The sequence below is a fragment of the Triticum aestivum genome, chromosome 7D (assembly GCF_018294505.1).
Source record: "Triticum aestivum cultivar Chinese Spring chromosome 7D, IWGSC CS RefSeq v2.1, whole genome shotgun sequence".
NCBI classification, from domain to species: domain Eukaryota; kingdom Viridiplantae; phylum Streptophyta; class Magnoliopsida; order Poales; family Poaceae; genus Triticum; species Triticum aestivum.
Genome location: NC_057814.1, coordinates 635,292,323 through 635,306,136, shown reverse-complemented (window position 1 = coordinate 635,306,136; position 13,814 = coordinate 635,292,323). Strand labels below are relative to the sequence as shown.

Below are 13,814 nucleotides of genomic sequence, written 5' to 3'. Positions count from 1 at the left end.
ATACGCATGAAACAAGTCAATGCCAAATACCTGAACCATCCATCATGCCCCACTGGGCATACTTGAGCTTTAATATGGATTTTAGCCTAGTAGAAACGAAAAGAAAGCAGAAGAAATGAATGAACCACCGACTGACCTTTGAGATGCATGGTCGATGCAGAACTGGGCTAGTAAGTGAAAGATAATTCCGTTACTGTTATTGTTCATGTGGAACTGAAACTCTAAAGGATGCTAGTAAGTGAAACATCATTACTTAATGACATGTTCACAATCTGACCAAGACCGTGAACAGTAAAACCGAGACTACAGCCAGCCCTCACAGCGATTTGCATTTTTGGCCGCCCGTTTCCGCGATCTGAATGTTTTTGACCGTCAGATATCTGTGTAAAGCCATCTGCCTGTGTGTGGTAAATAGTGGTCCCCTGCAGCTGTCCATTGGGCTGCTGCTCCACCAGCCGAAACGGTGGCCTCTGGTTAATTGGGCCCGTGCGCTTCGGTAGGTACACACACCAGAGATGGCAACCTCCCGAAAAAAAAGGCAAGAAAGGTCAACAGGATCGATTTGGAGATAGAGTAGAAAGCAGGGGCGATGGCTCTATCCAGCCGAGAGGACGAGGGAACTCGATTACGATGCGGTCCATGGAGAGGACGAGGGGAACCGGTCGAACAGGCGGGCGACCGGGCGCAGACCAGCGCCGTGCGGTAGAGCTCCTCCCGGAGCGCACGCCGATGCTGGCTAACTCAATTGCCGTCTGGCTGTTCAGCTATTTCATCGCGTGAAACTGCAACTGCTCCTGGATTTGAGGAAGCAATCACTCTTCAGTTTCGCTCCAGGCATTCATGGTCGATGATGTTTCTGTGTTATTCATTCCCTGGTGCTATTTGCTGTCATATGCGATGGGTTAATTAGAACAGTAAATTGCTCAAAAAATTGTAGCCATACTAGGGGAGCCTCAGTATCGTCTGCTTCTATCCATAAATCAGCAAAGCCCAATAATCTTCAATATATATTTACTTATGCATGTGGATTTTCAAGACAGGGTGCAGGCTCTGCATCATTCCAATGGCCGAACGCTTCCCCGGCGACGAGGCGACGGCCAACGGCTTCGGCCGCCGCTCGCTCCGCGAACAGGAGTCGTGACTCCTGTTCGCGGCCAACATCTCGGCGCCGCCGGACATGCGCGCCGGGCCGTCGGGGTGGCGGCTCAGCAACGGGGGAGTGCCCGTTCCGCCGTTGCCCGACGCGGCGGCGCGGACCGCCTACTTCGCCGACGAGGTCGAGCTTACGCCGCCGACAACCACTCGGCATGGGCGGCGTACTTCAAGCGCCGCCAGGAGCAGAGCCTGGCGTCCACCAACGGGCGCCGGTGGTGGGTGGCATGAAGAACAGTGAGGGTCGCCGCGTGTGGTGGGGCGTCCACGGCCGCACGCTCGACGGCGTGTTGGCGCACCTTAAGGGAGGCAACGAGCCGCCATTGACATACCCTCCCCCGGCGGCCCAGGCCTCGGCCCGCCGCCGACGCGCCGGGCAATGGCTGCCCAGGAGGTTCGTCTCTTCATCGTCTTCCTCCTCCTCGTCGCGATCTTTTTCCCACTCCTCCGGCTCTCCGGCGCTGCTCGGCGTCAAGACCGAGCCCGCGGCAGAGACGCCGCTCGGCCGGCGCACTCGCAGCGCCGGCATCGTCATCAACGAAGGCGGCCGGCGCGCCCCCTCGTCGGCTCCTCCGCGCTCCTCCTCGCTGGTGAAAACGGAGCCGGGGCTCCCCGCCGTGAAAACGGAGCCCGGCGAGGTGGCGCTCGACGACGATGCGGCCCTGAAATGGGCGCGCAAGGACTTCCTCAGGATGGAGAGGGAGTGCCAGGTCGCCGCACTGCGGCGCTTCGAGCAGCGCCGCCGGGGCCGCGAAGAAGGAGGAGTCGTCGTCCTCGACGACAGCGACGACGACGCGCCGCCGTCGCCGGCACCTGTCCACCATGGCGGCGCCGGGCAGGGGTGCAGCAGGAACGGCCGCGTCAAGGAGGAGAAGGTTGCCGCCGACGACGGCGGCGAGGACGGCGGCGACGACGGCGACTACTCCGCGTTTAGCGAATTCTTTTTTAAGTTTTATTTGCTATGTAAACGCCTCGCGAACATGTAATATATGCCAAATTTGCCGAAATTTAGTCGTGTTTAACCGAACTTCGCTGAACTATTTTTTTGAAAAAATTAGACGCGCCTGGGGACGGCCCTGGGGCCGGCGACTAGGGGGCAACTCGCCCCCAGGCCGTTTTTTTACACCGGCTCGTCCCCAGACGGCGATTTTAGGCGCCCCAAACGGCTGGAGATGCTCTAAGTGGTTACTTCTGAATACCAACCAACTTCACTTGTAATAATTCACTGTCGGATGTGAATCCTTCTGCACAAACAGAGTAACAAATGTAAGACGCAGAAAATGATGAACAAGTTAACTGAAGTCATCATCATGGATATAATTGCTCGGTCTACTTCGAGTCATCTGGTCAATGGATGAGCCTGCTAAACTGGAACCGAAACTGTGAAGTTGACAGTGAAACATTACCAATCAAATCTGCACAAGATGTAGTCAGCGGTTGGGTGTAGCATGTACTGTGAGCAAATAATCAACCTGTTCCAATGTTGCACAAAACGTATTTTTAATTAGCATTCACGTATATTCAGAAAGAAGGCTAAGCAAACATTCTTGATTTAAACCAACAAAAATGGAGAAAAGAAGGTGTGTTGCCTACACCATACAGGAAGTAAAATACAAAACTCTTATCATCCAAAACTACTCGGAGATGAACATAGCAGAAGATGAACTGCTCCTCCGCACCAATTGTTAATCTTATGATTTGTGAAAAACAAGATGTGCAACCACCGGGAAGCCAATGCATGCGTCATTGAATAGCTAGGGGAGTACATCTGACATAGAAGTATATATGTAGCCTGGGCACTAACTCCAGTACAGTTTATAATTGAACAATTAGTCTGTTAACTCGAAAAGGAACATGCATGGTATATGGTACGGACGGCGGTGGCGGAGGACATCACCTCTCTCCCGCGTCTCTGGGGTTGTGCAGGCCCCTATTCGTATGGAGGCGCGCCTGATCCGATCGGCACGACGGCGATGGCTACGGCGCAGCGGCGGCGGCGGCGGTGTGGGCTGCGGGCGCGGCGGCAAGCCCTGTTCGGGCGGTGGCGGAGCGCCATCAGCCTTTGGATCGGCGGCGGCATGGAGGGCTTGGTGGTAGCGTCGGCGGAACCTCCAGTGATCATCTCTTCCGCCAGAGGTGGTTGGCCTGCGGCTGCGTGGTCGGATCTCGAGATTCATCATCTAGTCCCAGCTACGAGTCGGGGAGACATAGTTGCCAGTGAAAACCGAGCTGTTCGCGGGCAATGGCGGCGTTTTGCGCCGTTATACCTTGATGAAGGCATCGTCGTGTAACTATTGTCGACCCACTCGTGCTGCTTCGGGGGAAACCCTAGGATCTGGTCCTCCAGATCGGACGATGGCGGTACTACGGTGTTTTCTCTCTTGGGAGCATCATTTATGGAGCAGCGCTGGAAGACAGAGGCAGGAGGTGGAGCGGCTTCGTCTTGCACGGAGCTTCGGTGGAGCTCTCAAGTCATGCCTGGCCGACAGGTGCTATGCTGAGTCATGCCTGGTTGGCAGGTGGTACGCACTACAGATCTTCCAGAGTTTTCGTGTCTGGACGTACGGACGAGTACAGGGCGGTGGTGCCGTGGTGGCGTCAACGGATGTCCGCATTTGCAAGGATGATGCGGATCTCTCTTCTGAAGATGGATCATTGGTCCGATGATGATGGCGGCTCCTAAAACGTGTGCATGTGGTGTGCGCTTTAGGTAGGCTGCACTGGATGTTGGTTCCGATACGTTATGTGGATGGATTGGCGATGACACCGGTTTTAGATATGAGGAGTTAGAGCACTCCATATTATCGAGTCTGTAGGTGTGAGTGATGACTTGGGATGGATTGATGTATGTTCTTGTCTGTCCTTTGTAGAATAATTAATAAAGATGGATGTATGCATCGATTGATGCAGAGGGCGGAGGTTTAAAAAAAAATGGTACAACTTAGAAGTATACCTTAGAATGACACCAGGTAATCAGTTCACACACTGCTCATCAATTTTGACCTTTAGCTTGCTTGTTGCTAGCAATCTGCACTGTTCTGACAGCTTGCTGCTGCAATCGTTGATCTCTAGCTCTTCCAGCGATGGTGGGAGGCCCTCCTTCGGCAGCTCTGAGATGCCTGGACACCATCCGATCTTCAACGTCTTGAGGGAAGGAGGGCTGTGCAACCCCGCACGAAGATCTACGAGGTGCTGACAATACCATATAACTAGTTTCTCCAGCGAAGGTGGGAAGCCCTCCTTTGGCAGCTCTGAGATGCGATCACATGCTCCCGTCCACAACATGTTCAGGGAAGTAAGGCTGCGCAGCCCCGCCGGAAGATCTACGAGGTGCTCACAATTGAAAAATTGGACAAGTTGCAGGGACCTGTGGAGCAGAAGCGCTATCTCTTGATCATCTGTTAGTCTCGCCTCTTCCAAACGATATAGTTGTAGTCGTTGGAGGCTGGTGAGGCCTTTGCACAGTGACGTGGTAAGGTGAGACAAGTCATGGATATGAAGACTTTCCAGTCTAGGGAAAGCTCCATCTATTAGCTCATAACTCTCTCCAGCCGTTGTAAGTGACGAGGTAGGTAATCTCAGTACTTCGAGATGCCTAAGGTTGACAAGGGACCGCAAAGCCCACTAGTGTGACGAGCGAAGTACACTGTACAATATGAAGATCTTCCAGCAGCATAAAGGATTCCAGCTGTAGAAGTTCCAAACTTGAGTTCTCACATAATGTTAAAGACCTGAGGGTTCCAAGCGATTCCATGCCGTGTAATGTGGTGAGCGATCTGCATGGTCTAATTGTCAAATCTTCCAAAGACGTGCAGGAGTGCAACATTAGAGAATTCAAACTTTGGCTATAGCATACTGCTATTTTTTTAGGCAAGTATGATTATTCACAAAGCAGGGCTGCATGGCTTCCTGGGAATACCCATTAATTGCAATTTCTTCAAGCGATTGCGGAAGGAACAATCTTTCATGAACCACAGATGAGAACAGCTCGCGGCATCCCCAAATGTTTAGATACTGAAGGAAAGTAAATCCAGCGAAGCCTTTCCTGCTCCCATCAAATATTAAACTAGGGCAATCAAGAATAGTTATCTTTTAAGAGAGGTTTTTTGTAGCACGGGCTACACGGTACCCCATATCATAGCCGTCCAATCTAGGGCCGGTTCATGTGGATGTGTGCAATGATTCCAAAATTAGCAGCTGCACCAGCCCGACACTGCTTAATAAGGCTACTGTTTATGACATGATGTGCCTTTGTTTCTGACTTCTCACACGAGACCCGATGGATGTTTTTGTCCACCAGCGACAGGGTGAGGCCCGTGATAACCACTGTTGCATGCACCAGTTTCTTTACTGCAGCACGGCAATGAGTGGAGACCCGCTTCACCATGACAAGTGGGGTCATCATGCAAAAAGATTCTCAACGTTGCATGCAAAAGTTGGTTACCTTTCTCCTCTCTCTTAATTTACAATCACAGCTTCTCTCTCCCATCACGGTCTCTCTCCTCCCAAGAATGTCGTCGCTCTATCTCATGGGAAACAATCTTTTTCTTTCTCACAGCCTCTATCTCGTGCAATTTCTCCTCTCTCTCACACGGACTGTTAAAAGAAAGGTTCTTTTGTCTACAAGTGGGAGAGACTATGACAGAGAGCATGCATGCAGAATCTGAGTAAAGAAAAGACATGCATGGACAGAAAGAAATGTCTGCCATGTTCGTCCTCCTCTCTCTCTCTACCTTCACATGCGGCTACAATAGCTGTCTAGTTGCCAAGTTAGCCAGAGAGCTAATGACGCTGGCAAGGTCAGAGTATGGCCACGTGATACTGCAGATGCACAGATCTCAACGAAACACGGACGGGCAGGATAGTAGGACCCGTGGAGCTCGGCCTCCACAGAAACTTTCCGTTATCTTTTTGAGAGAGGAGGTGACGTTTAATGGAACGCACCACAATCCGTCTTGAGCCGAGCTTGGCGACAAATCATTTTGATATCCTGATGATGAAGCCTCAATCTGTCAACTTTGTCAACTTTGGACAGTCCTTTATCACCAATTCCTTCATGGCCAGCGCATGTTGAAGCATCATAGATAGCCATTTCCCCATTATTCCACATGAACCAATACTGAGACTTTCAAGGTATGGAAAGGCATTATGATCTGCAGCTATCACGTCTTCATGTGTGTGCGGTAACAGAATGTCTGAAGAGAAGAGTTTTATGCAGATTTTTATGCTCAAACTCTCTAGAAATACCAGATGAGAAAAACTTATTAGTGGAATAGACACAGATTCTGGCAGCCTTTTATTTCCAAGTGTTTGAGGTCCCTCAGATTATGGAATGCCAAGATTTTGTTATCCAGTCTCATGACACTAGAAGACTCACCCAAAAGACTGTTTGGCCTAATTTCATAGTCAGAAACGTTGAAACTCTGCTGATTAAAAGCTCGGAAAATGTGGCTGACGGACGAAGAGGAGCCAATACTTGCAAGTGAGGACAATTGCAGATTACGAATTTCATAAGACTGGCCAACCATGCATTATTCCCCATTTTGAAGTTATGATGTTTCTCAAGCTAATTAAACATCTCAAGTGCAGGGCAACCTCGGATCTCCAGTACCCTTAACCTAGAGTTCATATCTCCCGGAGAAGTGCAGACACAATTCTCCAACTCTAGCATCTCAACTAAAACTAGCTCCTCCAATGACCGAACTGATAGTTCTCTTACTTCCCACATGTTGCTCAACTTCAACCTTGTAAGAAATGGAAACCTTTCTAGACATGGAAGTATCCAGCCCTGCCCACAATTCTCTAGATGAATTATCTGCAAAGCGGTAAGCCAACCATGTAATATTCGATGGGAAAATTTGCTCTTAACTTGAGACGGTGAACCCAGCTCAACATGAACGCCCTCAAGTTTTAGATATCGGAGATGTGTATGATTTACCCAACTACACATGAAGGAGTGAGAATCAACAGATGTTGCAGACAAATGAAGCACTCGCAAATGATGTTCCTTTTGGAATAGTTCTTTGAAGACTTTGAAGAAGAAAGAGTCATACTGCCCAATTAAAACCAATGTCCTCAAGTTTTTCACTAATGTAAATGCAATTCGTATTTTTTCTTCAAACTTCTCACTACGAGATATGTTGTCGGTCTAGTCATCCATACGATATACATAATCAGTTAGTATTGACAAATGGTGTACAGTTGGAAATATTTCATTGCAATATATACCATCTATTGTTGCACACTCTGTTCTTGAAACAACCCTCGCAAAATCATGCATAAGACCATTAATTGCATAGGATTTTTGTGTACCCAAAGAGATGACTTCTTCAATTTCTTCAACCTGTTCAAAGAAACCCAGGTTTACCAAGTCAGTTAGATAGGACCGCCCTATGTCCTCCAAACTCCCAGTTGAATGATCACGCTTCACAAATCCCTGTGAAATCCACATATGAATTAACCCCTCGGCGGGGAACTAATAATTGTACGGGTATATAGAACAATAGGAGAAGCATTGTTGTAAATGGAAGGGCATCCTGTCGTAGAAAAGCTTCAAATCAGGCATGATGCCGCTAGTGAGCTGCATGGATTTCCAATATTCATTCCTCAGATTTCTAGTCCAATGTTCAATGCTAAGATGCTCTCTTAATATTGATCCCGCAGTCTGTGCCGCTAATGGGTTTCCTTTTAGCTTTTGTACTATTTGTTCTCCGATATAACTTAGACTTTCTTCCTCTTTGTAGTTCTCATCACCAAATGCACATACTTTAAACAGTAAACAGAAATCATCTTTTCCCAATGCACTTAATTTAATTGGTTCAGTTGTTCCTCTTCTTTTTGCAAAAGATGGTTTTCTAGTTGTCATGAGTATCAAATTGTTGTTTGCACCATCAGATGTAAAAGGAGCCAATAGCTGGTCCCATCGGCTATCATTTCTATCATCCCAGACATCATCTAAAACCAGTAGGACCCTCTTTAATTTGATATTACTCTTCAAGACCTCCTGAAGCTAGGCAAAGCTGCAAAGCCCTTGATGTGTCTCCCGAGACACAAAATCTAACATCTCCCTTGTGAGTCTCACTTCATCAAACATATTAGATACCCAAATCCATATCCTGAGATCAAATTGATTTTCCACTGCTGGATCATTGTACACAAGTTGAGCGAGAGTTGTGTGCCCAACTCCTCCAATGCCTACAATAGGCAAAACAGTGACACTGGCAGCTGATTTGTGTTCTCTTATCAAATTAATGATGATTTTCTTCTCTGCCGCTCTCCCATATATTTTTCTTTGAACAAGACTTGATGTTCTTCGGCATGGATCATGCGTTGTACTCCGAGAGTTACTTAAAGTTGCAGCAGAGTCTAAGCCAAGTATCTCGAGAATCCCTCTCAAACCCCCTTGGATGCCTTGCAACTGACTAATTATCTCTTGTAACCTGCTGGAAAATTCTTCCTTGTTCCAAGGGTTTGTGTTATCTGTGGTGACTTGTGTTGAGTCATGATCAATTCTCATCCTTTTTCTTCTGGATGGATTACCAATTGTTCTAGTACCATTGCCTATGCTACAATAAGAAATAAAGGGTTCATAAGCGGATGGTGTGAATGAATTAAAAGAATAAGAAGGGATACATCACTAGTAGGAAAAGGGGCTTTTACCCCGGTTCATAAGGGCATTTAGTCCCGGTTCTGGAACCGGGACTAAAGGGTCGTTACTAATGCCCTAGCCCTTTAGTCCCGGTTCTTACACGAACCGGGACTAAAGGCCGTCCACGTGGCCGGTGCGGGGAGCCCAGGCAGGAGGGCCTTTGGTCCCGGTTGGTGCCACCAACCGGGACCAATAGGCAAGGCCTTTTGTCCCGGTTGGTGTCACCAACCGGGACCAATAGGCATCCACGCATCAGCAGCTGGCAGGAGCTGAGGTTTTCGTTTTTTTTTTGAAAGGGGGTGGTTTAGGGGTTTTGGGGGGTTAATTTAGGTGTTTCATATATTGTGTTAGCTAGCTAATTAATAGAGAGAAGTGTCCTCTCTTATCTCCGTGCTTGGTCGATGCTACGTACTATATGCGTATGGAGAGGAGTAGACACGCTAGCTAGTAATCAAATGAAGGAAACAGAAGATCGTCATGAACATATGCATACAGAGAGAAGTGATATCGACCAACCTCTCCTTCTCTGAGATATTGGTCGAACAACAAGTTCTCGTATATCTATCCGACACTACCGGCTACATATATACAATGATTATCTCTTATAATACAATCTCCTAATTAAATTGTAGGAACACAGGGTCCACATAGTATTCTCCGTTTTCAGCGATCACGTGGTCAAGGAAGAATGCCGCCAATTCCTCTTGAATTCCTCGCATACGATCTGGTGCTAGGAGTTCATCCCGCTTCCGAAACATCTAATTTGAAGAAGGGGGTCAATACATATATATATGAATAAATGAAACTCAACACAAATGATGATAATACAATAAAATTGTGAATATTATTGCTTACGCACTTCATATTGTTCTTCAGTGTAGCCCCGCTCACAGGTCGTGTAGCGGATGGGCTCGCAGACGTAGTATCCACAGTAATTATTCCCGGATTCCTGCCACAACCACTTTACAAGAAATAGAGGTCAATCAAACTAATAAGCAAGCATGCTAAATGGTATTGATGAAACTAGCGCTTGAATCACTAGGAGATGCGCGGAACATGCTACTATAGTACTTACTTTCGGGTGATTAAATTGCAGCTTCTTCGGCAGTCCCGGAGCTTTTGAGGTGAATTTTCTCCAAACCCTGCCAGACAAAGAAAACAATTACTTGATATTAGGAAATGAAAAAAGTTGCTGATATGGTGGATAATGATCGATTTAACTTACTTCTCGAGCATTTGAGTCATGTTCGCATAGTCCTGGGGATCTTTTCGTCTCGAGTCTAAGACGGTTACTACTCCCTCCTCAAGCTTAATCTCTAGGAGAATATAGTGGAAGGTGCGCGTGCATGCATAAGTCATCAATTACATTACCATAACCTAGACTAATAAGGGAAACCGAATATGCACAAGACAGTAACACTCACTTGAAGTTGTAAGGAAAGAGTATTATATCTTTGTTTTGATTTAATACCAACGATTGTAGCAAGTTGGCCTCGGCTTCTTTGGGATGTTTTTCAACCGTATATGCATCTATGAGATTTGTGTTAATGAACCCAATATCACCGATTTGTCTTTTCTTCAATTCGGCGATCTTCAATCTGCATAATATAGTGAGGATAAGTATAAATACATGTAATGAAAGAGCTGACCTATATAGAGAGACTTAATGACAGAAGTAGTACTACTTAAAGACAGTAGCAAGTGATCGTTGTTTTATCGAGGGCCTTTTGATTGTAAAACTGGAAGAAATCCTCAAATGGAACATTCAGCAGATCAATTCCAACGAGGTCATGCTCCGGTTTAACTCTCAGCGTCAAAGTATCCATCTCATCAGACTCTCTGCAGGTTTTCATGTACCAATCATGTAGTCTTCGCATCATCGTGCTTAGAGATCTTTCATCTTTGACGAGAGGCTTCCCGTAATGGTATTCGTGTTCGTCCACCTCCATGATTTCATAATGTACATCGTCGGGCAGGTAATCTCCAAGATTGCTATAACCGGGCACCATACTCGGATCATTAGCGACGATGTCTTTTGACACCTTGAGCTTGAGCGGGGGGCACGATTGGTTCGCTTGTTCGCCGAGCTGGGCAATTTTTTTCCCAGCTCGTCGTTCTTTTAACCTTTTATCACTGACAGTACTTCCTGACCGCTCCGCTTCGGCATATGCCTCTGCAAGAATGCGCTCATAGTTGCCTCTCGGCGGAGACTTTGGTGGTTTTGTCAGGGCAGCCAGAGTGCGCTTTGCTTTCACCGGATCTACCTTCTCCTCCGGAGGTGGATGTTTCTTTGCTTTCACCCCTTCAAAGAAGTTTGTCACTTCGGCTCGCACGATCTTCCTGGTTTCTTCCTCGGTCCTCTCGTATGGTAACTTCTCTGGAGTCTTTAGAGAAGGACTGAATCTGTATTGCCTCCCGCCTCTGGCAGCTGTACTGCTAGACACCGGCAGAGCAGACGGAGCGGCTGCGGCTGTCTTCTTTCCTTGCTTACGAGGCGGAGGAGAAGGACTACGACGCGCCGGAGCAGCCGCAGCGGCGGCGGGTCTCTTCCGCCCTTGCTGACAAGGCGGAGAAGGAGGAGGCTGGCTGCTCTGGCGCGCCGGCGCTGGCGGAGAAGGAGGCGGAGTGCCGCCACGCGCCGGAGAAGGAGGCTGAGTGCCCTGATCACTCGCCGGAGTGCCCTTACTCGCCGGAGCCGTCCAGTTCGGAAGCTTGATGAGCTCCTTCCGCCATAGGCATGGAGTCTTCAGAGCAGAACCCAGCCGAGTCTCCCCTTCACCGGTAGGGTGGTCAAGCTGGAGCTCCTCAAATCCCTCCGTTATTTCATCCACCATCACCCTAGAACATCCTTCTAGAATCGGCCGGCAGTGGTAGGTTGCGCCGGGTTCAGGAGGTAAAACAGAGCCAACAGCCGCCTTGACTTTGAAGTTCTGCCATTCCGCCATAAGGTGGCAATGTTGAGACTCCGTGATAGCATCCACGGGGTAGGTAGTAGGAGCCGCATGCTCCAGCTGAAGCAGCTCGGTGGAAGCCACGCTGCTTCTCCGCTGAGATGGGGGCAGTTTCGGCATGTCGGTTGCCGTCTCGTTCCTCTAGCGCTTGAACCCTTTCGTGCAGCTTCTGAATTTGGATCTGCTCCACTTTTTTCCTCCTCTCCTGGCTTTTGTAACCGCCCGCGTCCGGAAAACTAGCCTTCCACGGAACGGAGCCTGGCGTGCCTCGTGTCCGTCCAGGGTGCTCAGGATTCCCGAGGGCCATTGTGAGCTCGTCGTTCTCTCTGTCTGGAACGAACGTCCCTTCCTGCGCTCTATCGATATATTGCTGAATCTTCTTGACTGGTATTCTCAAAAGCTCGTTCGTCCAAACGCACCTCCCTGATACAGGGTCCAAGGTTCCGCCAGCCCCGAAGAACCAAGTCCGGCAACGGTCTGTCTAGTTCATTGTCTATGGTTCGATCCCTTTTTCGAGCAGATCATTCTCAGCCTTGGCCCACTTAGGTCGGGCTTTGAGGTAGCCACCTGACCCTGTGCGATGGTGAAGCTTCTTCTTCGCAGCATTCTTCTTGTTTGTCATTGAGATCTTCTTACTCTTTTCCGATGTCTTGTGGGCCACAAATGCGGGCCAGTGATCTCTGATCTTCTCATACCGGCCGATGAATTCTGGTGTCTCTTCTTTGTCGACAAACGTTTTCAGCTCATTCTTCCACCTCCTGAATAGGTCTGCCATCTTCTTAAGAGCATGAGACTTGATTAATTGCTCTATAACTGGCTTCTCCGGATCCTCCTCTGGCGGTACGGTGAAATTTGCCTTCAGCTCAGTCCAAAGATCATCTTTCTCCATATCATTGACATAAGACACCTCAGGGTCTTCCTTCTTAGGCTTATACCATTGGTGGATGCTGATCGGGATCTTGTCCCTAACTAGAACCCCGCACTGAGCAGCAAATGCATCCTTTGTCCGGAGGGGTTCAATCGGTTGGCCGTCGCGCGCGATTGCTGTGATCTCAAACCTTTCATCCGAGCGCAACTTTCTCTTTGGGCCTCGTCTCTTTACCGAAGTTGTGCTCGATCCGGAGGGCTAGAAAAAAGAAGAAAGACGAGTGTTAATTAATATGTGTACATACCAAAACAATGAATGCATCAATTAGCTAGTCAGCACAGGCTTAACTAATATATTTACCTGGCCGGACTCTGTTCGGTCACCGGAGCCGTCACCACGGGCTCCTTCTTGCACCAGCATTGGGTTACCGGAGCCATCATAATCATGTCTTTCCTCCTCCAGTCTTGGATCACCGTAGCCTGCTTCTTCACCCTGTTCTTCCAGACCATCATTGTCGTTAAGATACGACAAGATATCACCTCCGGCTAAGATTATGTCCCCCAACACCTCTTCTGCTTGCTCATCTCGTCCGTGCTCCATTGTTTCTGCAAATATTACAACATGGCAATTATTACACAAACATGACAGCAGGTGGATATATTAGTGCAAACGTAGACCTAGCTTATTCCGGGTTTGGGGTGGCCTAGGCAACGCTTCAAGGGTAGGGGCGCGGCGGGAGGGGGTAGGAGACCGACATCGTTTTTTCTAGGGTTTGGGTGTCCTCGAGAGTTTTGGTCGAGCGAGAGGGCCGGGGGGGTGCTCCCGTGGTATAAGTTATCACGGTCGAGAGGGGGTATAAATATCGACCGTCCATCATGTCGAAGTTATCTGGGAGGGAGTTATATATATCGAGAACGACGACATACATACATGGGAAAATAATGTTATCGGGGAGGGGGTATATCGACCCCCCCCCACGTGTTGAAGTTATCGGGAGGGGGTTATATCGACAATGACGACATACGTACATGGGAAAATAATATTATCGGCGGGGAGGGGGTATATCGACCCCCCCTCGTGTTGAAGTTATCGGGAGAGGGGTATATCGACGACGACAGACCCGATAAAACATAAGAAAACGAAGAAGAAATAAAAAGAGGAGGAGAAGAAAAGGAATAGAGGAGAAGATCGAAGA

General features: G+C 48.4%; 1 pseudogene; it reads right to left on the bottom strand.

Moving 5' to 3' along the window:
- Positions 1 to 4,125: 4,125 nt before the first annotated feature.
- Positions 4,126 to 13,814, bottom strand: part of LOC123171492 (putative disease resistance protein RGA1) — a 21,676-nt pseudogene continuing 11,987 nt past the window's right edge.